The sequence below is a fragment of the Canis aureus genome, chromosome 1 (genome assembly GCF_053574225.1).
Source record: "Canis aureus isolate CA01 chromosome 1, VMU_Caureus_v.1.0, whole genome shotgun sequence".
NCBI lineage: Eukaryota > Metazoa > Chordata > Mammalia > Carnivora > Canidae > Canis > Canis aureus.
Genome location: NC_135611.1, coordinates 20,324,250 through 20,350,750, shown reverse-complemented (window position 1 = coordinate 20,350,750; position 26,501 = coordinate 20,324,250). Strand labels below are relative to the sequence as shown.

At 40.7% G+C, this 26,501-nt stretch overlaps 1 long non-coding RNA gene across 2 annotated transcripts in view; it reads left to right on the top strand.

The window, feature by feature from the left end:
* The window catches only part of LOC144281138 (uncharacterized), a 38,710-nt gene extending 12,472 nt beyond the window's left edge, over positions 1–26,238 (top strand). The window contains exon 3 of one of the 2 annotated variants that reach the window (XR_013349634.1): positions 25,779–26,238. This is a non-coding gene — a long non-coding RNA (uncharacterized LOC144281138). Of the gene's footprint in view, positions 1–11,522; positions 11,658–25,778 lie in introns of those variants that run through there. The other variant, XR_013349658.1, reaches the window with a different exon arrangement.
* The last annotated feature ends 263 nt before the right edge of the window (positions 26,239–26,501 follow it).

Sequence of the window (26,501 nt, the reverse complement as noted above, 5' to 3'; positions counted from 1 at the left end):
CATAATGCTCGTTAGCATGTTAGAAACTTTGGGAACTCCTGCAATACAGAAATCTATCTAATTTCTTACTTCTCAACCTCTCCACAGTCTCCCAGAATAGACAAAACAAGGAAGCCCTCCAGTCACAGCTTAGAGTTGATTGGTTTGGATGGCGATTTAGCCAGGTGGCCAGAGTTTGCCTTCCAGCTCAGCAACTTACTAGTTCTGTTGGGGCAACTGACTTGCTCCCCATGTGCTTTGGTTTCCTCATCGGTAAAACAGAGAAGATAACATTTTGAGTTTTGATGAGTTTTTTTAAAAAGCACAGGGAGAGCATTGATGGAACAATTACCAATATTAAAAATTGGAAAGCACTCTATAATTTTATCACCTTTCCAATTTCCTGTTAGCCACAATCACTTCAGTGTCCCACTGACAGTTCAGTCTCAGCAAGATTGAACAATTATTTGTTTCTCATTGAAACAAATGATGTCTTTTTTTTCTCTAGGACTATCATTCTTATGGTCCCTGGTGGTCTCCAAACCTACATGTCATCTGTAAATTCTTTCCATTCCTTGCAGCTCACATTTAATCTGATTGCTGCCTTCTTGGTACTGTTCACAGTGGTCATTGCATCTACCCTTCACTTTCTTTCTTTCTTTTTTTAAAGATTTTATTTATCTATTTGACAAAGAGAGATAGAGGACACAAGCAGGGGGGGTGGCAGGCAGAGGGAAAGGGAAAAACAGGCTCCCTGCTGAGCAAGGAGCCTGACCCGACCTCGATCCCAGGACCCTGGGATCATGACCTGAGCTGAAGACAGATGTTTAACCGACTGAGCCGCCCAGGCATCTCTACCCTTCACTTTCTATTCCTGGTGCTCTTCTCCTAAAATCAGGAATTCTTCTAAACCTGGACTATTGGAATAGCCTCCCTTTGTTTTCTTTCTTCCAATATATCCAGTTCAGTAGTAGCAGGTTAATCTAATAAAAAAATCCATTTGAAGATATTATTTCCGACTAAGAGTTTCCCTGTTGACTCCCCAGATAATTATTACTAATTATTATCACCAGTAATAGGTAAATAATTATTACTAAGGTTTATTGAATACTCTCTATGTGCCAAGTTCCAGACCAGGCATTGAGTGTACAAAGACAGCGGGACAGGCTTCATCTTCATGACTTGACAGGGGAGTAAGCAGACAAATAAACAACTGCTCTACAATGGGCAATGCTGGAATTTTACTACATACTATGTGATTGTGTGTAAACATGGATGACAGAGAGTCTATGTATGAGTGTATGTGTATAGCTTATTTCCCCTGGAGTAGGAAGACTTTGAAAATGTATCACTTAGTTGAATTCTTACCCAATACCTGGTTGCAGGTGAGTAGGAGTGCTAGGTCATCCTGAACTCATTTCTCCTTTCCATTTGAGTCCCAACATACCCAGCTTAACTGAGATCTCAGTAATCTTCCCCCACACAAATCCAATTATTTTACTCCCCATTTTCTAAATATGCCTTGCCTGCATACAGACCTTTGCTCATTCCATTTTGTCTGTGGTTGATGCGCCCTCTTCCACTCTCATATTTACCAGTCATTTTTTTTTCAAAACACGTTTGTTATGCCCTACTAACATCTGCATATTTTGTGTACTGATATGCACCCTAAGGCAAGATTCATTAAGGCAATGAAGGCGGATAATATCTACTATTAAATTGTGCACATCTATGTCAGTGGGGCAGTGCATTTGTCTATAGTTAACAGAGACTGAAAAGTAACAGCTGAGACATGGCTTATTTTTCACATAGAAAGGAAATCCAAAGGTTGGCAGTCTATAACTGGCATAGTCAACAGATACCTTGGCTCATTCTATGGTTCTTTGTCTGTAGTGTTAAAGGAAAGCCTTTATTCTCATGCTGAGAAAATGGCTGCCATAGCTCCAGCCATCAAGTTTGAGTTTCCACATATAAAGAAGGAAGAGAGAAAAAGGTCAGAAGAAACTCACCAGCTTGGTCAAACCCCTTTAAAGAACTTTCTGAGAAGCCCCAAATACCAGAAGTTGTCTTAGGTCTAGGCTTTAAAAAGCCCACACTGACCCTTCTCTGGATGTGCCGTCTGCATTAAGGATTTTTTAATCCACTAGGCCAAAAGAAATGCCCACCCAAAGCCCACCCACTCCTTCTAGACAGTGCTCTGAGTGCCCTGGAATTCTAGCCAAAAGGGACCTGAGCCCACTTCTAGGTCTGTATGGGCCTCTCTATGGTCTATCCTCCTGTGGGTAGAATATGCCACTGGTGTGCATGACCACAGGCCTGGGTGTTGACTGAGGGAGACTGTATGTGGGAGGCGGGTGAGCAGAACTATAAATGGAGCTTGGGTATGAAGACTGGAGTGTCCACATGCAAGGACTTACTAAGTCCCCTTGCTGTGTGGGCTGTAGCTGAGGGTAGAAAAAGCATGTGAATAGGCCATCTAGACCGACTCTCGCCCTAGTTTGGAACTTGAAAGAGGCCACGTATCCCAGGTCTTCCAGATATCATGAAGGTACACTTTTATTTAGCAGTTAGGTAGCTCATTTTATAATATTTAAATACTTAGACATCTACTATGCAGACCATTTGTACTTTGTGCCCATCCCAGACATGGGAATTTGCTACTTCTTGATCACCACATTTTCAAAGGAGGCTGGGAGACGTAGTTCTCTAAATTGGAAGATGAATAGAATGGGTATGGGATTTGGGGTCAACAGCCAGCAACCGATGCCGTGTGTGTTTGTGAGGGATGTTGGAAGGAAAGATGTCTTTGCCTTTTCCCGAAAGCATTAACAATTGCATCCCTATTGCAATAAATTGCAAATATGGAAACTGAGAGTTTATAGAAGAAAATGTGTAGATAATTTTTAGAGCACACAATTTGGCATCAGGCCTTATGTTAACACAAAGGCAAAGGTGAAGGTGAATAAGTTTGCAGAGTCCCCCTGGCAGGTGCTGGGTGTGTGGAAATGCAGAGCTGGAGGTCTCGAGAGAACTGGCAGTGCTGTGGCTCCTGGAGGGGTAACCCAGGACACCCCAGGGGTGAGAGCTGAGATGTTCCGTTGGCAGCATCCGTGGGCTCAGAAGAGGCATGAAGGGTGATAAGAGGATGTTGAGGATTAGGGAGGAAGCCCAATCTTGAAAGAAGCCTGGATAATTTAACTGAGTAGATACTTCCCTGTTGAACATTCTCCTCAGTGGTTGGAGTTGCTCATGAGCAAAGTATTTTAAATAGAGGCTATAATAGATCCAGAAGGGAATATTTAATGTGGTTTTGAATAGTTAGCGTGTAATAAATTTCTTCCTGTCTGTTGGTCCCTTGGGTAATGAATGTTAACAAAAACAACCCAAAAAGATATATAATCTGCACACATTAGTGATTAATGTTTGTGATCTCTGAACACAATGTTAGGATTCACAGAGAAGAACATATTTCTTGAAAAACCGGATGCTTCCAGTGCTTGCGATCTTTAATAGAAATGTTCTAAGTAAGAAAGACAATCTTTCTTTGTACTTCTTTGGTGAGGAAAACCGAAATGCAAAGTGTCAACAAAGGCATGGGTATTGGATAAGTGGAAAAGCTGAGTGTCTAGAGTAAAGATGTGCTTCTTGCATGAATAACTTCCGAACAATCTGCTGAAGGAGTGATTTTGTATCAAGCTGAAACCCCAAACCAGCATCATTTTAATTTGCCAAGCACCTGTGAAAGAATACAGCTGCAAGGCCATGGGAAAACAATAGGAACTGTGACAGTTCATTAATATAAACCAGCAACTAGATTTATTTGGAAAAGTCATTGATATTGAATTACCCTGGAGGATGCAGTGACATTCCTGAAGCAGGCCAGCAAGCAGCTAACTAAGATTATAGATGTGTGCACATCATTTGAAACCGAACAGTAATTTGGTAACTATTACGATTTATTGTGTATGTCAAACAGAATAACAAATGTGTAAAGAGCCATGATTGCTTTAGGAAAGTTAGGTTTGTGTTGTATTCAGTTGTTTGGCTTTTTGCATGCAAGGTTATTTTGTTCTGGAAAATCAAGATAATGGTGTTGCCTCTACAATGATTACTCGTGTGTATATATGCATAGAGGGAAAATATGAAAATACACATTCTTGTCTAACAACTCCGAGCCTTAATATAATGCTGATAAGAAACTAAAGAAGCTGTTTATTGCAATCAAGTCATTGCCGTCTTGTGTCGGCGGTGACTACAAATATTTTACGTATGATAACTCATAAGCAATCTGGCTTGCATAAAATGAAAGGTATCAACAGATCTGGAAGCAGAGAAATAGATCTGCTAACCACTCACTTTTATTGCAAACAGTAAAATGTAACTCTAGAAAATGGGAGGAAAGCAAGATTCTTTCGTATACTTGAAGCATCTGGGAAAATCTCAGTGTCTGGCCCAAACGCACAAGCCTGTCCATTGAACTTACTCCCAGCCATGAGACAGGCAACATTAGCCAATAACGTAGGAGCAAATGAAGAGAATGCCCCCATGCCTCTTAAGGTTTCCTCTTTGAATGCAAAGGAAGCACCAGGGTCCTTCAGCGCATTTCCTTCGATGCTTTTCTTAAGCCTTCCACCATCAGTAGTGAGTATCCGTGTCGTACTGTTAGAACCACTGGAAATTGACGGACTTGCACTGTTGGTCGTCAGCAGCTAGCTTGTAGAGACCACTGAAGGCTTGCTGAGGGGGTAGCAGCGAGTAAGGACACCGTAACAGCCTTGCCAACCCCTGGGGCCTGGGTTTTTATGAGCCCCCTGGAAAGGTGGTCATGGTACACTGGTGTTGGCAAGGGATGTGCGGAACGTAGCGGATGTGTGCGTGTAATCTGCTACTGGGAGGGAAGGAGTTTATAGACCAAGAGCAACTCACTGGTCCCTTCAAGTATTGTCTTCCTTCTTAAGATACTCTCTTTTTTTTTTTTCTCACATGAAATAATAAAAATGATCTCATATCCAGGAAAGATCTGATTTGAGACAGAAAAATCCAGGATTTAGGAGAGACAATCCATTTAGACGGTTTAAATGTATGATTCTAAATGATGGGTCATGTATTACATTACTGGTGCTACACGGTTCTTACTTTTAGCATTACTCTCATTCTTCTTTCAAATCCTCTGATTCTAAAAGACTTTTCGAGTGTTTGGAGTTGCAAACTACATTACGTGATGAGAGAACGTCCAAGGCTCGTTCCCATTTTGTGAAATTCTCTAATGGCACTACTTAAAAACACAACTTTCCAAACAAACACTACAGTTTTTGTTTTGTTGTTTGGTTTTCCCATCATGATTGAAAAGCATTCTGAAAATACGAGGAATTATAAAATTCTCCAGGTTCCCCTGTAACAAGAGTGATAACGCGTTCGAAACAAAGGCAAGTCACATAGTAAGTGGAAGATGTGGAATTTCCCATGAAGCTTTAGCCACCACATCGACTTTAGTCTGTCCAAACAACTAGACAATGTGTGGAAGTGAATTGTAGCAACTGCCGTGCTAGTTGAGCCCTACGCCTTTTACGTGGAGCAAAATCCATGGCTAGCTCATGTGTGACAATGCAAGTCCCAGAAAGCAAATTTCTGCTTACGATTGTTGACAAGTGTTTGAGGAAAGAAAACAGAGGCTGGAACCTAGAAACGCAGAAACCAGATTTGATGTATGGACATGTTCTATTTAGATATTGCCTGTAAAATGGTTGGCAGCATTTAAAGTTGGGACTTAACACATTCAAAGTTGGATTTGCAACTCGAAAAATTAAAAGATATGATATCTGGGCTCATGATCCCTGATTGCATACTGGCGGTGGGGGAAGGAACACTATTTCTCGGGTGCAGCAGAGGTTCTCTGTTAATCTTTCCAGGTGACTCTCCATGCCTGCTGCTTCCAGCTATTCACACGTGCTACTGGAACCGAGATAATCTGTTTGGTTTATTCTATTCTTTTTTAAGATTTTTTATTTATTTATTCATGAGAGACACAGAGAGAGAGAGAGGCAGAGACACAGGCAGAGGGAGAAGCAGGCTCCATGCAGGGAGCCCGATATGGGACTCGATCCCGGGACTCCAGGATCACGCCGTGGGCCAAAGGCAGGCGCCAAACCACTGAGCCACCCAGGGATCCCGTTTGGTTTATTCTAAACCTCACCTCTCCAAAGACGGCCCAGTGCCCTTAGCAACCCCAGCTACATATTCACAAGGCCCAATGCAAGAATTCAAAAAAGGAACCTACTGTTCAGAATTATTCAGAATTTCAAGATGAAGAGAATAGAGAATTAAGCCACTTGTGGGGCCCTTATAATCGGGGGGCTTTGTGTGACCGCATGCAGCCAGCCCAGGGCCTAAGAATAGCTCTGCATCCACGGGCTACGTTTGGCTTCACTCTGATCACTCAAGAACTGTGTTGGATGCTTCTCCTGATAGATAAAAAGTGCTCAAAGATTTCTGAAAGAACTCACTACCCTCGAAGGAACTGCAACAGGCAAATAAATTCCCAGAACCTCCAAGTAAGAGAGATGTCGTAAAGCCTTTGCTTATTTGTTTGTAGAAAGTTCTAAAAGTGAAGGTGAATCAAACCTAAGTGTTTTTAAATGATAAGACTAGTACCGATGAATGGGTGAAAATTCAGTGGTGTAAAAACATGAAAAAATGTTTCATTCCTTCTCAGAGCTTCAAACTCCCATCCAAGTTGCTTCTTATATATCCTGTTACAGATCAGTTTTTACATATCCTTCTAGAAATTTTCTACATGCATTCATTTGACACAAATGAGAGCATACTATATTTAATACCTGAACCTAAAAAAAGTTTTTTAATGTAACTTAGAGAACATTCTGCTACCACTACATGAAACTTATCCTAATCTCAACTACTGCGTACTAGTCCATTTCATGGCTACCTAAGTTTGCTTAATCAAATCTGAAAAAAAATGATCACATGGTTTCCATTATTTTTGTTTGTTCCTTTATTTTACTGGTACACGTCGCCACTGTATTCTTTGCCCAGGATGCTGTCTGCCCAGAGGTTTGCATGGTCCCCTTTTCCCCTTAATTTGGGCTCTTGTTCAAATGGCACCTTCTTGGAGCACATCTCCCCCTGCCATTCTCCTTCCTCTTCATTTCATACCACTTCTCACTCTCTGAAATTAAACGAAATATTTGCTTATTTGTTCAGATAAGTTGCATGGGGGCAAGGTTTTGCCCTCTTTGTTCACTATTTCATCCATCCTAGGGATACCCTTGCTTTGTCACATGTGGGGAGTCAAGAAATCATCATTTAATAAGTGAGTGAAAGCTTTACATACGTGTTTTCCCCTTTGGATGAAGGAAAACATGCTGGTGATGCAAAGTCCAAGTCCCTGTGCACGTCATTTTTTTTTTTTTAATCGGTAGCTACAACTCGCTTTACCAAAGGTTGCACCAATTTATTCTTCTGCTAGCATTCTGGTTTCCTCTCACTGTAGTTAACGTCATTTTTAGAAATACTTCTCTGTCTTCAGCAAGTTGGCTTTTTTTTTTTTTCATTTCTTTAAGTATAACATGTATTTATGTGCGGAGCTGGTATTCTCTCATATGAAATTCGGAAGGAGGGGGATAAGAAGGTACAGAAAAGCCTGGTAAAATTATCGGCTTCCTTTCTATAGAATGCTCCATGAACTACTTGCACCCATCTGCGCGTTTCATGCTGTCGCACTTGCACGGTGGCTGTCCCACCAGCCTGGTGAATGCCTGTCACCACCCTGTTCATTCTTTACTCAAGGACTTGCTCAGAAGTCATTAAGACTCTAAGCCCCTTCTCCCATCTGACCCAGTAAGAAATACCCCCCGTTGGTCAGGTCGGTGCCCCAGGACTTAGCCTGCCTCACATCCAGCCAGTGGAAGGCAAGCCTGACCCTTCCATGGGACAGTCTGGTCCTGGTGTCCAGGGAAAGTCTCAGATCTGTGACTCTTCCACACCTGAATGTGTGTTCCCGTGATGCCACAGGACAGCACCTGGGCCAAGGGGCTCCTTCTCCCTTCAGAGGAGCCAGGCCCTCACTCCACTCTTCCTGGAGTGTCCCGGCCTGACCTGGCCCTCGGTGGCTGCGGGTGCTCTGCGATAAGCAGAGCAAATACGGTAGCAGGCCGGGCCCCCAGTCGCCGCCCCCAAGGCTCCCGGGCAGGAGGAGTGTTTTCAGCCCACCTGGGGCTTTTGCCAGTACTTTATCTGTGTCCCCCATATCTCCTCAAAGTATGAGCAAACAGAAGCACAGTGCTTTATCAGGAGTTGTAATTCCTTACATCTCTCTTATCACCTGAGATTACCCAATCCTGCCAGAGCTGTAGGGATCTGCGCGCAGGATAACAGGGCCCTTCTGGTAGCAAGTGGTCTTATCAACCCCGCAGCACTCGAAGGGTTGGAGGAGGCTTTCATTGCCACCCTGGTATTTTTCCGGATACACTTGCAACTTTCCTAAAAGTCCTGGCTTTATGACATGGGTTGTCTTTAGGAGACGTCGGGCCCTAAACGTGGATGGCATTTGCATCTGGAGCAAGGAAATGCAAATCGCTGTGATGTAGGAGGTGTCCCCTGTTTCAGACTCCGATATGGTCTCGTTTCCTTCTCCCCTCTGCTCTGTCAGGGACACCGGTGACGTTTTATAAGTGAGGAAACTGAAGCTCAGGGCAGGGGCAGGATTCCTCCAGAGTCACAGAGCTCTAAGTATTGGAGCATGAGCTTGACCCCCGGAATACTGCAGACTCTAAGGCTTAGTGTACCCACTGTGCTGGGGGGCTGAACCCTTGATTCCGCCTGGAGACTGGCTGCCCAACTTTAAATTTTGGCCTCTCTACTTCATTAGCTGTGTGACTTGTGGCAAGTTACCTAACTTCTCTGTGCCTCAGTTCCTCATCTGTAAAATGGGATTAATAACAGCATTTATTTCATGGAGTTGGGAAAATTAAATGTGTGTGTGTGTGAGTATTAGGATCAATTTTTATTCTATAAATGACTATTAATAATCTTATTTCAATGATAACTTCTGCCATTCTGAAACAAGGCAAAGAAGAATTGGAGCAACTGTTCAGATGATTAAATAATCAAACATGGAAGGAAGGAGAAAGCTCTAACACAACAGAATGGTGTTTGCTTATTTGGTTGTTTCTTTTGTTCTTCCTTTTTCTGGAAGTATATCTATTTCTCTTTTTTGCTTTGATAATAGACATCTGTCCACCCTTTGATTTTCCACCCTAGAATGTTCTTTACATGGAACAAATATGAAAACACACAGAAATGTACTTACTTAGTTGTTCATGCACCTTTCTCCTTTGTATCTTCCTCACATGCACATATATAGAAACATAAAGGTGAAAATGTACACATACTTACCTTTTGTTGGCATCTGAGAGCAGACTATTCCACTCCCATGAGGGTGTGTGTGTGTGTGTGTGTGTGTGGTGTGTGTGTGATAGGAATCAATTCCTCACTTGTTATCACAGGTGCGGTAGGTTGCCTTTCATGAAGTTAAATATTTGTCTCACTTACAAACTCCTACACTCTCAGGGTTGGAAGGGATCATAAAAGTCACCTTGTCCAACCACTTCTCTGATGTTTGAATTGCTTCTTGTGACGTCCTGGCTCGATAGCCCAGTAATCTATATTAGAATATTCCGATGACAAGAAGTTCACTAGCTCCTAAAACGGCCAGTTCCATCTTCCTATCTTGTTAGAGTCCACAGTCAAAGATGACACTAATGCTGGCTCTTCCAGGCTAATAGGGCACATGTATTTGAATAAAGCTTTTTTTTAAAAAAAAAAAAAAAAACATTTTATTTATTTATTTATTCCTGAGAGACAGCAAGAGAGAGGCAGAGACAGAGGCAAAGGGAGAAGCAGGCTCCCCGTGGGGAGCCCTATGTGGGAGTCGATCCCAGGACCCTGAGATCATGACCTGAGCTAAAGGCAGACACTCAACCAACTGCCCCTCCTTGACTTAAACCTTAAAGCCATTTTTTGGTAGGAAGAGCCATTTCAACATGTCTAACAGCAAAGTCCCTACTCAACAAAAAAGAACTTACGCAATTATAAGAAAATGACAGGCACTACAACAGGAAAGAATAGGCAAGGTGTACACATCAATAATTTACAAAAGAAGAAATACTGGTGGCTAAAAAGTGTGCCCAAGATATTCAACCTCAATAATAATCAAACAGATGCTCTCAAAGCAACAATAACAAGTCAGATTGGTAAAGGTAAAACGAGCTCTGAGGGTATTCAGGATTGAGGATGAAGGTGTGAACAGGGGAAGGAGCAGTCTCCATCACAGCTGGCTGGGAATGTAAACTTATAAAAATAACTTTTCTAGAAGGCAATTTAGCAGTATGGATCAACATTAAGATGTACACAGTGACCCAGAAATCCCACTTGTAGGATTTTATCTAGATTTTTCTTTAGCAAATAATCGAAGAAGCACACAAATATACATATGGACACATGTTTCTGTGTAAATATTCATACACACGTGTGTGTATATCCATAACTACACGGTTGCTCTACCAGAACATTGGTAATGGTTTAAATGGTGTACTGTAGAGCTATTTAAAAGGATTTTATATATATTATTTTATATACATATATATAACATGGATATATATATAGGGAAATATATTGCAGTAGGGAAATATATCCAAGACATATTTTTGAGTGAAATGCCATGTTACAAAACAGCATGAATAACATAGTCTCATTTCCATAAAATTTATATATGTAAATATATCTTAGTCCCTAAATTCCACAATGAAAGGAGTAATCATATCTATGTATGTGTGCATACGTACATATATCTGTGTGTATATGTATATATATCAGAGTCCTTGAGATTTAATTCACAAATCATAAAATTAATCATTTTAAAGTGTCCAATTAAATGGTTTCTAGTATATTCACAGAATTACACAATCATCACCACTATCTAACTTTAGAACATTTTCTAAATAAGCCTGAAAGAAGACTTGTGCCCATTAACAGTTACTCCTCATGTGCCCACACTTTCAGTCTCCGACAACTATTGACCTACTTCCTATCTGTATGGATTTGCCTATTCTGGACATTCCTTTAATGGAATCCTACAATGCGACTAGCTTCTTTCACGTAGCTTGTATTCAAGTTTCCTGTATGTTGTAGCATGGATCAATACCTAGTTGCTTTTTATGTCAAAATAACATTGCATTATATGGATATACCACATTTTGTTTGCCCTTTCATCAGGTGGACATTGCGTTGTTTCCATTTGGGGCCTATTATGAATAAGGCTGCTCCGAAATTTTGTGTCCAAGTTTTTGTGTGGACGTATGTTTTCAGTCTCTTGGATATACGTATAGCTATAGGAGTATAGCTGTTGGGTCAAATGCTAACTCCATGTTCAAGCTTTTGAGGAATTTCTTTTTTTTTTTTTTCCTTTTTTTAAAAAGATTTATTTATTTATTTATTTATTTATTTATTTATTTATTTATTTATTATAGACATAGAGAGAGAGAGAGGCAGAGACACAGGAAGAGGGAGAAGCAGGCTCCACTCCAGGAGCCCGACGCAGGACACGATCCCAGGACTCCAGGATCACGCCCTGGGCCAAAGGCAGGTGCCAAACTGCTGAGCCACCCAGGGATCCCCAAGATTTTGAGGAATTTCTAAACTGGCTGCACCATTTTATAGTCCCCACCAACAATGAATGACAGTTCTAATTTCTCCACATCCTCTATACTTGTTATTGTGTGTCTTTTTGATTGTAGCCACCCTAGGGGGTATGAAGTGATAATATATATAATTTTTTAAATATATATATATTTTTTTATGTAGGCTCCATGCCCACTGCAGAGCTCAGCAAAGGGCTTGAACTCACAGCCCTGAGATCATGATCTGAGTTGAGATCAAGAGTCGGATGCTTAACCGACTGAGCCACCCAGGCATCCCCATAAATATTTTTTAATCAACACAATTCCATTCCAAATCCAAGCCTTTGTCCCTCTGTTTTGGGAAAAAATGCAAACTCTGCAATTCTTGAGGCCATAGATATGTAGAAAGAATAGAAAGAACGGAAAGATGGAAGAAGTCAGAGAGTTGGTTTAAAGTAGAGATGAGCAGGAGAGAATGCTAAAATCTAACAGTGAGCTAGACAAGAAGGGTCTCTTGTTTGATTCTAGATCAAAATGCCCCAAATCAATTTGCTCGGTGATGAAATTGCTGAACTTAGATATTTACCCAGAATGTTTCTTTTAACTGCTATAGCAATTCCTATTGAATGAGATAGTTTTAACAGATGTTTAAGATTCTGTAGAGTTCAAAAAAAAAAAAAAAGATTCTGTAGAGTTCTAGTTGATTGGTTTTCATTCCATCTTCATAGTCATATTTTAAATATTCTACATGTACTTGCTAATGGACACAGGGTGGTTTAATTTTATGAAATATTTAATATTCAAAATACGTTACTAGGAGACAAACTTCTATATTTCAAATACATATCCTAACAATTCATATTGACTCCTTTCCAGTCTTTTAAAAATAATTTTCTACTTTACCAATATTTTTGCATTTTTTAGGTCTTTTTTGCCAATTTTTTAAAAGTATGCCCATTGCCTTTTTAGTTCATTGCTATTAGAATTATTTACTTTTACCCATCCTTTAGCATTTTTTTGGATTTTAAGTCAATTTACTCTTTAATCCTTTTAAAATAATTTCACAGTGATAGATAACATATTTCAAAACTGGAAGCATTAATCATATGAATCATTTTAGTAATCCTCTCAAGGTGGATTCAATTCCTTTGAACAGATTTATTCTTTCAAGTCCTGTCGTTTTACAAGCTCATAGTAAGTCAGTGTATCCCAACTGCTCTTTATTAGACATCATTTGTTTTGCATTTCATTAAGTTCAAGAATTATGTAGTATTTGTTGCAAATCATAGGATTTGGTGTTTTTGGAGTTTTAGGTTTAATTTGGTTTATTTTGGATTTAGCTTAGGCTCAGTGAAGTCATTTTGCCAAGTAGTTTTGCAGTAATTTGTCAGACCACCTTAGCTTAATGTCCATTTCATGTGTGATTCAAATTTCAGACATTGGCCATTTCTCAAATGCTTAAAACTAATGGAAAATATTCATTTCATTAAGCAGATTTATGTAGGTGTAAGCTTAAAAATGTGCAAAAGGCAATGATTTAATTCCTGAATACCGCTAATAGTTAAAAGTGGAAAATTAGGTATCTATCATATGATTTGCCCCCAAATCTATTTTTTAGTAAACATTTTTGGAGAAAATTATAACTCTGTGTACCATACTACGCCATTCTTTAAGTTAGGTTTGTCTAAATGTACTTCCTTGGACATGACCTGATAGAGCCACCATAATCTGAATAAGCAGATTGTTATTCTTAGATAATATCCTCTGTAGAAATAAGTTTCAGTTGGTGACTGACCCAGGACAACATAGAGTGAAATCAATGGAAAAGTAAATCAAAATAAATTCTTTGCATTTCAAATAAAGGGATTTCTTTTAGAGTTGGTTTTCAACATATGACTTCCACATAATGACAGGATTTAGGATCTGGTTAGAAGCTTATATTTAATGTTAAATTTGAAGATTCTAAAGAGAGACTCTGTACCAGTAGGTGTTTACCATACAATGATGTAATGCGCCTATGATCCACTCTGGGAACTACAGCAGGCGTCCCCACCTTCTACGCCCCCTAAAATCAGCATGAAACAAGCACAGTGACTGCTGACTAAAGGTGATAAAAATGGCAGTGGCATTATGGGCTCTGATTCTAGAAAACGTTCCTAGGTGCAGATAAAGCTTCTACATTCTGATGCAAGGACGAAAAATATGAATCTATTTGGTCCAGAGACCTTTACATGGGCTGAATTTTGCCCCCTGCCCTACCAAATTCATATATTGAAGTCCTTACCCCTAATACCCCAGATCTGACTGTATTTGGACCTTGACCCTTAGAGAGGTAATTAATTTAAAATGAGATCATTAAGAGAGCTCCTAATCCAGTATGAGTGGTGTCTTTATGAGAAGAGGAGATTAGGACACAGTTGCGTAGAAAGAGAAGATGATTTGAAGACCCTGGGAGAAGATAGCCATCTATAAGCCAAGGAGAGAAACCTCCAAGGAAACCAACCTTCCTGATACCTTCATCTTAGATCACAAGCCTCAAAACTGTGCGAAAATAAATTTCGGTGATAGAAGCCATCCAGCCTCCAGTTCTTTGTTAAGGCAGCCCTGGAAAACCAACCTCGAATCTCAAACTTGAATCTCAAATACTCAGCTTTCTGACATACAATATCGAATGGATTTCAGTGATTACAGGCAGATATTCATTCGTTTTAAGACACAAAGCAGTGATTTGGGGCCTTTTCTTGACTAGTTGTTAAAGGGGCAAGTTTGTTCCACGTGGATGAGGTGGAAGGCATGTCCTGCACATCTGTAAAGTGTTCGAGGACAGACGTCGCTGCTTCTCTGTGCGGGGTAGCAGGGTATAGGCGGTGCGGGCAGTGGTTGTGGGCACAGCCTGTCGAATTTAAGGGCACCTCGCTCAGAAGGTGGTGGTGAAGAGCAATGTCACTAAGATGTGTTAAGCAAGGCCTGGCCTGCAGTGAATGCTGTCAAAGTGGTAGTTGTTATTTTTATTGTTGTGGAATCAAAGAAATTGGAAGTAAAAAAGAACTTCTATATTATTATTGTTTTTTTTCCTCCTGGTAATAATAATTCCCATGCACAGCAATAATAATAATAAAAAGAACTAGATTAAGCAACACTAAGTAATAGTGTAAGTTTTGGTAGGGATGCGAAAGCTTTGGGGTGGTGGGCAGCCCATCACTACTTGCTAATCTTTAAGGAGAATCTTTTCTCCTAATTTAACACATTTTCCTTTGGTATCTAGTCTCCCCAGTTCTTTTAATTTTTTTTTTTAAAGATTTTGTTAATTTATTTGAGAGAAAGAGAGAGCATGAATAAAGGGAGAGGCAAAGGAAGAGGGAGAAGTGGACACAAGCCCAGGACTCTGAAATCAAGAGTTGGATGCTGGGGACACCTGAGTGGCTCAAGTCGTGGAGCATCTGCCTTCTGTTCAGGGAGTGATCCCAGGGTCCTGGGATCGAGTCCCGCATCGGGTTCCCTGCAGGGAGCCTGCTTCTCCCTCTGCCTGTGTCTCTGCCTCTCTCTGTGTGTCTCTCATGAATAAATAAATAAAATCTTAAAAAAAAAAATAAGAGTTGGATACTTAACTGACTGGGCTACTCCGGTGCTCCCTCCCCAGTTCTTTTAAACTTTTATTAACTTCACTTTTGCTTTTTCATACATCTTTTGGGCCTTTTTTTTTTTTTAATTTTTTTTTTCATTTATTTATGATAGTCACACAGAGAGAGAGAGAGAGGCAGAGACATAGGCAGAGGGAGAAGCAGGCTCCATACACCGGGAGCCTGACGTGGGATTCGATCCCGGGTCTCCAGGATTGCGCCCTGGGCCAAAGGCAGGCGCCAAACCGCTGCGCCACCCAGGGATCCCCTCTTTTGGGCCTTTTTGATACACTGTTTTATTTCTTCTGAATCTTGAACTGCCTATGTTTTCTCAGTCCTCAGGTCCAGCACCAAAATCTGACTTGGGGGCCAGCAGAATGCCCGGTTGTTTCTAGAATCTTCTCCATCTGGAGCTGATTTGAACAAACGAAATCCTCTGGGCTTCCAACTTTAGAGAAAAATGACATCAATACAAAAAAAAAAAATTATAGTGCCTGGCAGGTTACCTCAAGACAGAATTTGATACATTTAAAATATTGAGTTTCAAATTGATGGTGTCAATCTACATCGGAGGGTAGCTGATGTTCTGCTTTCGCTCTTGTCAACTCCCAGACCTGATCTTTGATATCCAGGTTATTTCTGGTTTACTCAGGAGGGTTTATGTCTTTTCAGAGACTGCAGGGTAACCATTGGTCATTCTACAAATGAATTCACTTTAAATTCACTCATAAAACAAAACAAAGAAGAAAAAAATCACAATAGCAATTCGCAGAACTTTTCCTCGAGGAGTGCAGGTAGCATGACTCAGGGACAGAAAGGTATCAGCTTTAGGCCCTTTTTCAAACATGTCCCAGGAAAGTGGTATGGACTGAAGACCTCCAGAGGGCTTACTTTTTCAGGAGTTCAGGGAATCAACAAATCTCACACCATCCCATCCCCCTACAATCACTCAGCCTGTGTGGCCAGAACACTCAGTCCCACTGGCATCTCAGGAACTTCCAGCAGCAGGGCCCAATTCTGAGAGGAAACCAGCAGCCTGCAATGTTTAAAGTAGGTGGAATTTTATCTCAGCATCGCCACTTGGCATCTTGTCTGTGTGGATATTGTCCTCTGGAATTGTGCAGTGCGTAGCCTACACAACCATACACAGTAGCCCCTTTTCAGTTCCTATTTCTATGCCTCAGCCCCTGTCTGAACATCTTCCAAGTACCTTGGCCCTCATCTTGCTTCCTGGGGGCCCAGACTCTTTCTTAGGGGACTTTCCATGGACCCTCAGCTCCCTGCTCAGGACCTTATATGCTCCCCAACGCTATCTCTTTCCATTAGTACTTATATGTCCTTTCGATGTTGGCTGTGTAAGAGGTTAGACTAACCTGAAAAATCAGTTTATAAGAGGTTGCGAATTGCTGCTGCTGACATTGTCTATATAGTATGGAGCCTGGATCCTAATGAGATTTCAGCAGAACTTGTTAATATTACTCTCATTGATATTTTACTATGTATTGACTTAGCCATGCTGTTTACCTTTTAACAGTGGTTTTTACACTGTTGATGGAAGAAATAAATCTAACAGTAGAAATCTCAGCACTGAAGAAGTTGATTTTGTGGGAAACCTTTCTATAAGGATGACAGTGAAAGGCCTAAAAAAAAGAAAAAGAAAAAAACAAAACAAACAAACAAAAAACCTAAAAAAATCACCCCTATTTGATCTGCTACAGTATCAGGAATTCTGTTGTCAGGCAAATAGGCGAATGGGTCCTTTCATGAGTGAGAATATTGTGTAGCATGGGAGTTCTTAAATATGAGTTGAGGGCAGCCCGGGTGGCTCAGCTGTTTAGCACTGCCTTCAGCCCAGGGTGTGATTCTGGAGACCTGGGATCGAGTCCCGCATCGGGCTCCCTGCATGGAGCCTTCTTTTCCCTCTGCCTGTGTCTCTGCTTCTCTCTCTCTGTGTGTCTCTCATGAATAAATAAATAAAATCTTAAAAAAGAAAAATGTGAGTTGAGCATCAGGATGAGTCCTGGGCTGCATCCCTAAAGTTTCTGAGGCATGAGGTCTGGGATGGGAGGTAGGAATTTGCATTCCCAACAATCCCCCAGGTGACACTGACGTTCCTGGTCTGGGACCACTTTGAGAACCAGTCATGTAGTGGAAAGAACAGTGGGTCAGCCAGAGGAGACACAAGTTCTAGTCCATCCGGGTCTTCGAACATGTGAGATCCTAAACAAGTTTCTTCAGTGTCCTGAGCCTCAAAGTTCTCCTGTGTCACCAGAGGGGTGGCCTGGACAGTCTCCAAGGTTGCCTCCAGCTCAAATTCCTTCCAGTTCAAATTCTGAGCTGATCATACCACATGGTCCAGGATGTGGTGGGGACCAGCCGTAGCCTCACTGGGGACAGCTTCCCTTATTTGGGGAGACCCTCACTTCATTCACAGGTGCAGCGGCCGCCTTTCTGGATCTAAAAGAGGCCTTTCTCCGAGGGAGTGAGTCCTGGAGGCTCAGAGGTGAGAACTCTCTGGTTTTGGCAGCTACACCTACAGACTCCAGAGCTCCCCACACTCAGGGCTCCTGTCCCCCAAATCATCTGTCTTCCACCTATTCATCCCTCCCCTTTCCACCCTCTCCTGAAAGCCACTCATCTTTGTACTGTCTCCATAGTTTTGCCCTTTCCAGAATGTCATATAGGAGTGCATATAGCAGTATGTTGTACATACTATACAATATGTATGGCACATACATGCAGTGTGCGGCCTTTTCAGATTGGCTTCTTCCACTTAGTAAATGCATTTAAGTTTCTTCCGTATCTTTTCGCGGCTTGAGAAATCATTTCTTTCTTTAAAAAAAATTTATTTAAGTATAGCTGACACACGATGTTACACTAGTTTCAGGCGTACAACATAGTGATTCAACAAGTCTATAGGTTATTTTATGCTCACCACAAGTGTAGCTACCATCTGGCACCATGCAACACTATTACAAACTATGCTGTGCCTTTCATCCTGTAACTTACTCATTCCATAACTGGAAACCCATATTTCCCACCACCGCCCCCCCTTCCTCCATCATGCTCAGCTCCCTACCTCCTAACCCTCTGGGAACCATCAGTTTGTTCTTTGTATTTATGGGTCTGTTTCTGTTCCTGTTTGTTTTGTTTTTTTTTTTAGATTCTGTACCTAAGTGAAATTATACGGTATTCATCTCTCTCTGTCTGACTTATTTCACTCAGCATAATACCCTCTAGGTTCATCTATGTTTTTACAAATGATGAGGTTTCATTCTTGTTTACGGCCAAGTAATATTCCATTGAATATATATACTGCATCTTCTCTATCCATTTATCTATTGCTGGATTCTTAGGTTGGATAGCTCATTTTTCTAAAAATTGAATAATATCCCATTATCTAGATGAACCACATCTTTCTAACCCATTCAGCGACTGAGGCACATCTTAGTTGCTTTCAGTTTGGGTAATTATGAATAAAGCTGCTATAAACATCTGTGTGTAGGTTTTTGTGTGGATAGAAGGTTTCAGTCCCTCTGGGTACATACCAAAGAGTGAGATTGCTGGATCATCTTGAATATTTAGTTTTGTAAGAAGCTGCCTGACTCTCCTCCCAGTTGGGTATACCATTTTGCATTCCCACTAGCAACATAGGAGAGTTCCTATTAGTCTACACCTGTGCCAGCGTTTGCTATCAGTGTTCTATATTTTGGCCATTCTAGTAGCTGTGTAGTGGTATCTCCTCAGATTTATTTGTTTTTAGTAAACCTATGTTAGGTTCAGTGATTGCTTCTTTTCAAAGTTATTCTTCTCCTCTTGTCAATGATTAATCATTCATTAGAAAATATTAATGAAAATAAGCATTAAGCTCACTAGTCCAGTAGTTTCTGAAATTTGCCTTTTATCTTCTCTCCTTTCTTTGGAAAGACAGGACAATATTTCCTTATGTTGTTCTGGCATCTCTCTTCTTCTCCATTATTTTTCAAAGACTTCCTGCATTGATTTTGAGATCACATTTGCAAATACTTTGGGCATCCAGGGATATAACTTGTTTGGGCCTGAGATTTGAATACAGTCAACATGGCTAGTGGTAATCATTGCTCCAAACTTGTGTTCCCCTTCTCTCTTAGTGATACTTATTCTCTGTAAGGTTGATGATCATGATCCTGTAGTGAGTATATAAGTAAAGAAGAGTTAAGCAGTGTTGCTTTTATTTTACTCTTTTATCCAGGAATAATATTAACTGGTTGGCAACCATGTGGCAAGGGAATGAACCATCAGAATGAAGGCTTATTTAGGTGCTTGCTGGCTGGACATCAGGTTGCTTTTATTCCAAAGGAGATCTCAGGGCCCGTGGTGCTTTTTTGTTCCCCTAACTATGAACATAAGCCATGAGAGTGTTGCTGGTAATTAGTTCCGTAATACTGATAGGAACCTGTTTGGGCTCCGGATTATCTTTTTCTGTATTTGTTTTTGATTATGCAACTACATTGTTAACTCCTTGAAAACACAGACTCTTTCCCATACCACTACCATAAGTAGATTGCTTATTACTGATGTGGATATGTCAGTAATATTTTGATTATTCTTTAAAGAAAAATCTAAGAATTTTAAAAAATTGGGCACTGGAGTGTTGTTTTTTTTTTTTTTTTTTCCTAATTAGCCATTTACATAGAAGCATGTCTTTAACTATTACTGTTTTCCTCTGTTTCCCCTGATACATAACAACTCCCACAAACGTCTTGCGGTTTCTACTCGGTCAAAATGTATTTACGAGTTTAAGTGAAAGCCCAATATCACATTTCCATTATTTCTCTGGAATCTTGTACAGCAGAAAGTTTGCAATCGAGTCTCAATTAATCTCTGTTGGATGCCTAATTCTTAGGGAGGTTTACTAAATACTTCAGGTACAATTACAGAACTGGAGCTCAAAGAAAGATAGGCGGATCAGAGAATCAAAATGGAAAGAAAAAAAGAAAAGCAACCTCCAGATGAGAGGCTCAGCCTGGTGTGTCATCGTATTTGTCTTGCAGAAATGGATGGTTTAATGGGTCCTGCATCTCAGGTCAGCAGGCTCGGCCCGCTGATGGGGCTGGGGCTGTTCTAGGGGGGGATGGCAAGCGAGACACCTGCTAGCTTAAGTTCCAAAGGTCTCCCGAGTCATATTACAGAGACATTCCCGAGTAATTTCATTGAGCTGCTCTTAAAGCAGTTTATGTGCACTGCAGTAATGGGTAAACTAGCTATTTTGACACATTGCAAAAGAATGTTTTTGAAAAGAGAAGCACTCCTAGTGAAAACAGACAAATGATTGAGGGATATTTCATTGTAGCTGAACTCGGTGTTGATGTAGGTGTTTAAACAGCCAGTTCCCCACTCGCTATTTAAATATCTATATACTGAATTAGTTATTCACCAGGGGGAGATGTTGAAGAGAAGCAAAAATGATACAATTAAGTTACAAATATAGGAGATACAGTCCAAAATATCCCAACTGTCCTCTTTTTCTTCTTTAACGAGTGTCATTATATTTTGATGTGTTTAATAATACAGCAGAGGTTAAATGAAACATGAAAAAGGGATGTACATTAAAATTGAGATAACTCTTCCTTCAGTGAAGTGGAACCCAGCAGATGTAGCAGCACACTGTAATTGCTGCCTGTTTCCTGTCAGTCTGATTAAGTTGCGTTGTCCCGGCTCCAAGTGTAAGAATCAGTGGCTTCCCATAGGGCACAGCATGGGACGACGGGCTGAAGGCAGTGGCATAACTACGCGTGCCTCCTGCTTCTCCTGGTAATAGTGTAGACACACAATATACATTGATGACATATAAAATCAATAGGCTGTGGAGTGTATTAAGAACACGCTGCCATCCATCTTCTCGGAGTTACGTCCCAGGAAAGCCAACTAAACAATAACACCCCGAAATCTGACGCTCAGTGGATCAATCTGCTGACTCCAGAGCCAACGACAACCGGGAGGCTCGTTTTGTAAAGAAACATAGATAAGTTTAGATGGAATCTAAATTTGACCAAATCTGAGATCTCTATCAACTGCTTTTAGTTCTTCCCCCGTCCCAACTGTGTGTTGTGGTTTCTCACCATCCAGTCAGTTGACAAATATTTACTGGGCACCAAAGGAAGTCCGACACTGTGCTAGGATTTGGAGAGGAGAGATCCCAGGAAGTTTATGATCCACTTGGGAAGACAATGCCAACATAACCGAAGAGCTAGGAGATACACTGTAGGAGCGAGACTTGGGAGGGAGCAGCTTAGCGTAGCCTGGAGTAGCGGGAAAGGCCTGGCAGGAGGAAGGAGCTGGAAATAGGCCTTGGAGGATGGGTAGGGCTTCAGTGAGGGGAGCGCAAGAGGGAAGGCAGGCGCACTACGCTGTGAAATCCTGCTGGCCAGAGCTCCCCTGCTTCTAGAACCATGAGCTCAGGGCACCTGGAAGAGCTAGCTCTGTCCAATTGGAATGAATGGGATGGGAACAAAGACCCATAGGGTTGGACTGGGTGAGTATCCCAGTAAAGGCACCTCCCTGCAGTGATCTCTCACCCTCTTTAAAAATAAGTGTATCCTAATAACTATCAGAAGTTACTGATTTACCCTCATTCCCCTGAAATTGATTCGGTTTCCCTAAGGAAGTCTTGGATGTGTGTTTTCATATTTAATTCAATGAAATGCATGGCTGCAATAGAAATGGTGGCGTGGTGTGAGGAAAGGCATCATGATTTGTTCCCCGTGAAGTGATTCGACCACGTTTTTTCTGACTGTGTAGAGAGTTGTGTTGATCTCAGGTAAACATAACCGAAATGACATATGATAAGTGAACCATAATATACTATGTTATGTTGGATGTAGACAATTTGGACTTGTCACCTAAAAGGGGGCATAGAGACATTGAGTTCTGGAATCTGCTCTAACGTGCTGACTTCATAAAGTCTGAGAGAGGAGATGAGAATTCTATAGAAATGATAAACAATAACAGAAACAATAATTATATATAAATAATAGTACCACATAGACAAAGCTAAGAGGACGGTGTCCAAGGTAACTCAGAGGAGGGAGGGATGACTTACAGCTGCCAGCAATCAATGCATATTATTTCTGGTATGCAGGTTTGACTCCAGGTTGACTTTAAGTTTATATCCTCAGGCAGTGCATTTCACTTGGGGGCTCTGGCAAATAAGTTCTGGGGTGTCAACAGCTTTGACTTAATGACTTCCAGTCTAATGAGAAAACTTAAGACCTTGCAAAAGAGGAAAAAAAAATCAGCCAGTCAATCGATTATTATGTGTAAGCCCTTGAAATAAGTTTGGAATAATCATGGTCCTTTATATGTCCAGAAAAGAAGATTTCCTTTGAGCAGTGTAGACACAAATGGACTGAAATGAGATTGGATTAACTGGATTCATCTGTGTAGCACTCAGGTAGTAAGAAGCCAAGCTGGTTTAGATACCTTTAATACTCTTAGATACTCCGTAACCTGTTTCCTTGGCTGTCATTGCTTCCCTAGCACATCCTCCTTTGCATGACTGGAGGAATTCCAGGGACCCTGCAGTAATTTCACACTTCACACTCTCAGGAGAGTTGGCCTGTCTTTCTATCTGCAATACCATTGGCTTCCATGTGGCGCCTGCTTTTTCCTTTTCCCTGGCTCCTACGGCTGGCCTTGCGGTTCTCTGTCAACATATTGCCCAGGAGTGGACTGATCTGATGGTCATGGGCAAGTGACATGGGTCAACATCTCTTGCCACGAGGTGCATTAACTCCTGGGACGTTCTCTGCTGCTTCCTGTCAGTCTCAGTGCTTTCATGGAGGACTGACAGTTACCTTCCCTCAAAGCTTCTACAAACCTGATTTACATTTTTGGTTACCATACTTATTTCTTGGCAGTCTGATATAAATTTTTGGTAGGGGTGGTGGAATCAAAGGTGGTATTATCATCAACTATTGTTTTTTAAAGATTTTATTTATTTATTCATGAGAGAGAGAGACACACACACACACATGGGCAGAGGGAGAAGCAGGCTCCTTTTTGGGAGACCAGTGGGGGACTCGATCCCAGGACCCCGGGATCACACCCTGAGCCAAAGGCAGACGCTCAACCACTGAGCCACCCAGATCCCCTCAACTATTTTTGAAATAGCTCTTTCCTTCACACAACAGCCGTTAGTCCTTGGACCAAGATGGTCTGACTCCACCTTTTCTTTTACAGCATATACTTTCCTTCTTTTTTTTTTTCTTGTTTTATAAATATTTTATTTAAATTCAATTTAGTTGACATATACTATATTATTAGTTTCAGTGGTTGAATTTAGTGATTCATCAGTTGCATATAACACCCAGTGCTCATTACATCAAGTGCCCTCCTTAATGCCCATCACCCAGTTACCCCATCCTTCTCCCCACCTCCCCTCCAGCAACCCTCAGTTTGTTTCCTATAGTTAAGAGTCTCTTCTGATTTGCCTCCCTCTCTGTTTTCATACTATTTTATTTTTCCTTCCCTTCCCCTATGTTCATCTGTTTTGTTTCCTAAATTCCACAGATGAGTAAAATCTATAGCATAAACTCTTCTAAGTGATATCTTGGTCCTTCTTAAAAGTAAATGCATGACGGAACAACATATTCCATTGTCCACGCAAATCACACATGCTGTCATTCACATAATGCTATCTCCTTAAATTAAGTGTGGATAACATTTATTAGGAGAGTCTCCCTGTTTGAAAAGCAAATTACTTGCTAGGGAGGAAAATATGAAAGCACAATACAGGGCGATTCTCAACTTTGGCAGCATTTACATTTTGGACCAGACAGTTCTTTCCCTGGGCACCTGTCCTATGCATTATAGAATGGTTAGTAGCATCTTTGACTTCTACCCATTATAGGTCAGTAACACTTCTCCTGCTATGACAACCAAAAATACCTCTAAGCATTGCCAAATGTCTCCTGGGGTTGGGGGAGGTGGGGAGGTGGGGAGGGAATGCCTAGTTGAGAATTACTACTTTAGAAAAGTTACTAAAATACATATTTTTAAAATATAGAACTATTCTACAGCAGTCATGTTCCCAACTTGAACAAATATTGCTGTCCTGAAACTAAAACTAAGACTTTGGGAAAGGTCATCCAATCACTGTAAATCTTCTCAAGTTTTCTACAAATTAAAGGAATGTCACATAAAATCTCCACATCAGCTGGTAATCTTTGTGAAGTGCCAAAGAATGTAAAAAGAGGAGTTTGTGGTCTATGGAATGGTAGGATTGATAAACATTCCCAGCAAAGTTACACAGCATATCATTAAACAGGTGGCTTAATTTAGAAAAGAAAGTGTAATCATAGGCACTATGATGGGTTTATGAGAACCAAGCAAACAAACAACCTAATTTGTTTTTCTTTATCTTTTGGATACATTATTAATTTGGGTAGCACTCAGACACCAACTGGGTGCACAGCAATACAATTCTGATGCTAACCACCTGGAGTTAGTATCCATTCCCTTAAGTTAAGGGCTCAGTCCTCGGCCCACACTTTGGATACAAATGGAGTCTTCAGGACACCCACACTTCTGGCACGCTGGCTTCTAGTCCAGGAGGTTCCCTCCTCAGGTGTGATAATTCACTAGAACTACTCATAGAACTCCGGAAAGTGCTATACTTACAATTACACTTTTATTATAAAGAGCATACATAAGGCTAGGTCTGGGAAAGAGCACAGAACTTCTATGCCCTCTTCTTTTGGTGGCAGGACCTATCACTCTCTCAAATCATCAGTGTGTTCACCAGCCAGGAAGCTCTGCTGAACTCTGATTTTTACTGGGGTTCAGGGATGATTGATTAAATTATTGGTCATGTGATTGAATTCCATCTCTGATCCCCCTCCCTTCTTTGGAGGTTGAGGAGGCTGCAAGTCTCATCTCTAATCTCGTGGTTAGTCTTTCTGGTGACCAGCTCTCTTCCTCAAGCTATCTGGGAGTCTACTAAGTTGCTCATTAACATAACAAAGACACTCCTATCACTCAGGAAATTCCAAGGGCTTTTGAAGCTTCTTGCCAAGAACCTGGGACAAAGACCAGACAAATTCTTTATTATGCCATAAGTAGATAGGGAGAATTGAACAAATCTATCTTTACTTTGGCAAGACAGTTGATATAGAGTGTGTTCCTAACTTAGTGGAAAATGTGTAGAAATATTAGCTGGTTAATGGTATAGTCAATGGAATTCATGGTTAGTTAAATAAATATATCCAAAGGGTTTGGATTAACCCAGAAGAATAAAAATTAAATTAGGCCAAAGGAGGCATACCTATCAAATTTCCAGATGACGTACAACTATGAGGGATAGCTAATGCTTTAGAAAAAACAAATAAAGGTTCAAAAGGACTTCACACATAAAAGCAATACAAAGACATGCACTTCCATAGTCATCAAGGATTCAGGTTCCTTCCGTCATTCTTTTCCGTCTACCATTTTTGCTTTCCATTTTCAGGTTGTTTTATGATCCAGGAGGACTGCTGGAGCTTCAACAATAATAATTATATTCCAGACAAGAGGAAAGAAAAAGAAGAAGTGAAAACGAGTACATCTCCCAGTCGCCAAAATGTCTTTTAAAAAGCCTTCCCAGAAGTTTCCCCAAACTTTCACGTAAAACTCATGGGCTTGAGCTTTGTCACTAGGCTGCAAGAGAAGCTAGAAAATAGAAATTTTTTTTCTTAACTGAACACAAAAGCTGTCCTATCTCCAAAACCAACCAACCAACCAACCACCCAAACAAGCAAACCAATAAACAATGAACATCTTAAAAGTCTGAAATAGGATAAATACTAACATGTTGAAACTAACAAGATGAATAAATCATCTTGATTTTTGTATTAAAATGAGTTTAAAATTTAACAAATATGTCTTGTAAGTATGGTGAAAAAGTTTGTGAAATAAAATATTGGTGAATACACTCCAGCCATGTAGTAAAGGAATAATACTTGTCAGAGGAGGGATTATTTCAAAATGCAAAGATGGTTTAATATTTAAATCCACTTTGTCGCTCCTCTGCCTCTGTCGCTCCTCTGCGCCTCTCAGAATTCAGGTGCTTGGGTTCCTCTTTTGACTCCGGCATTTTAAAAAAATTCTTATTCTTCAAAATTAAAGGCAATGCTTACAGTGAGTATATAGGCAGTGTTGTAATAATGTTTTTTTTTTTTTTTAACATCTTTTA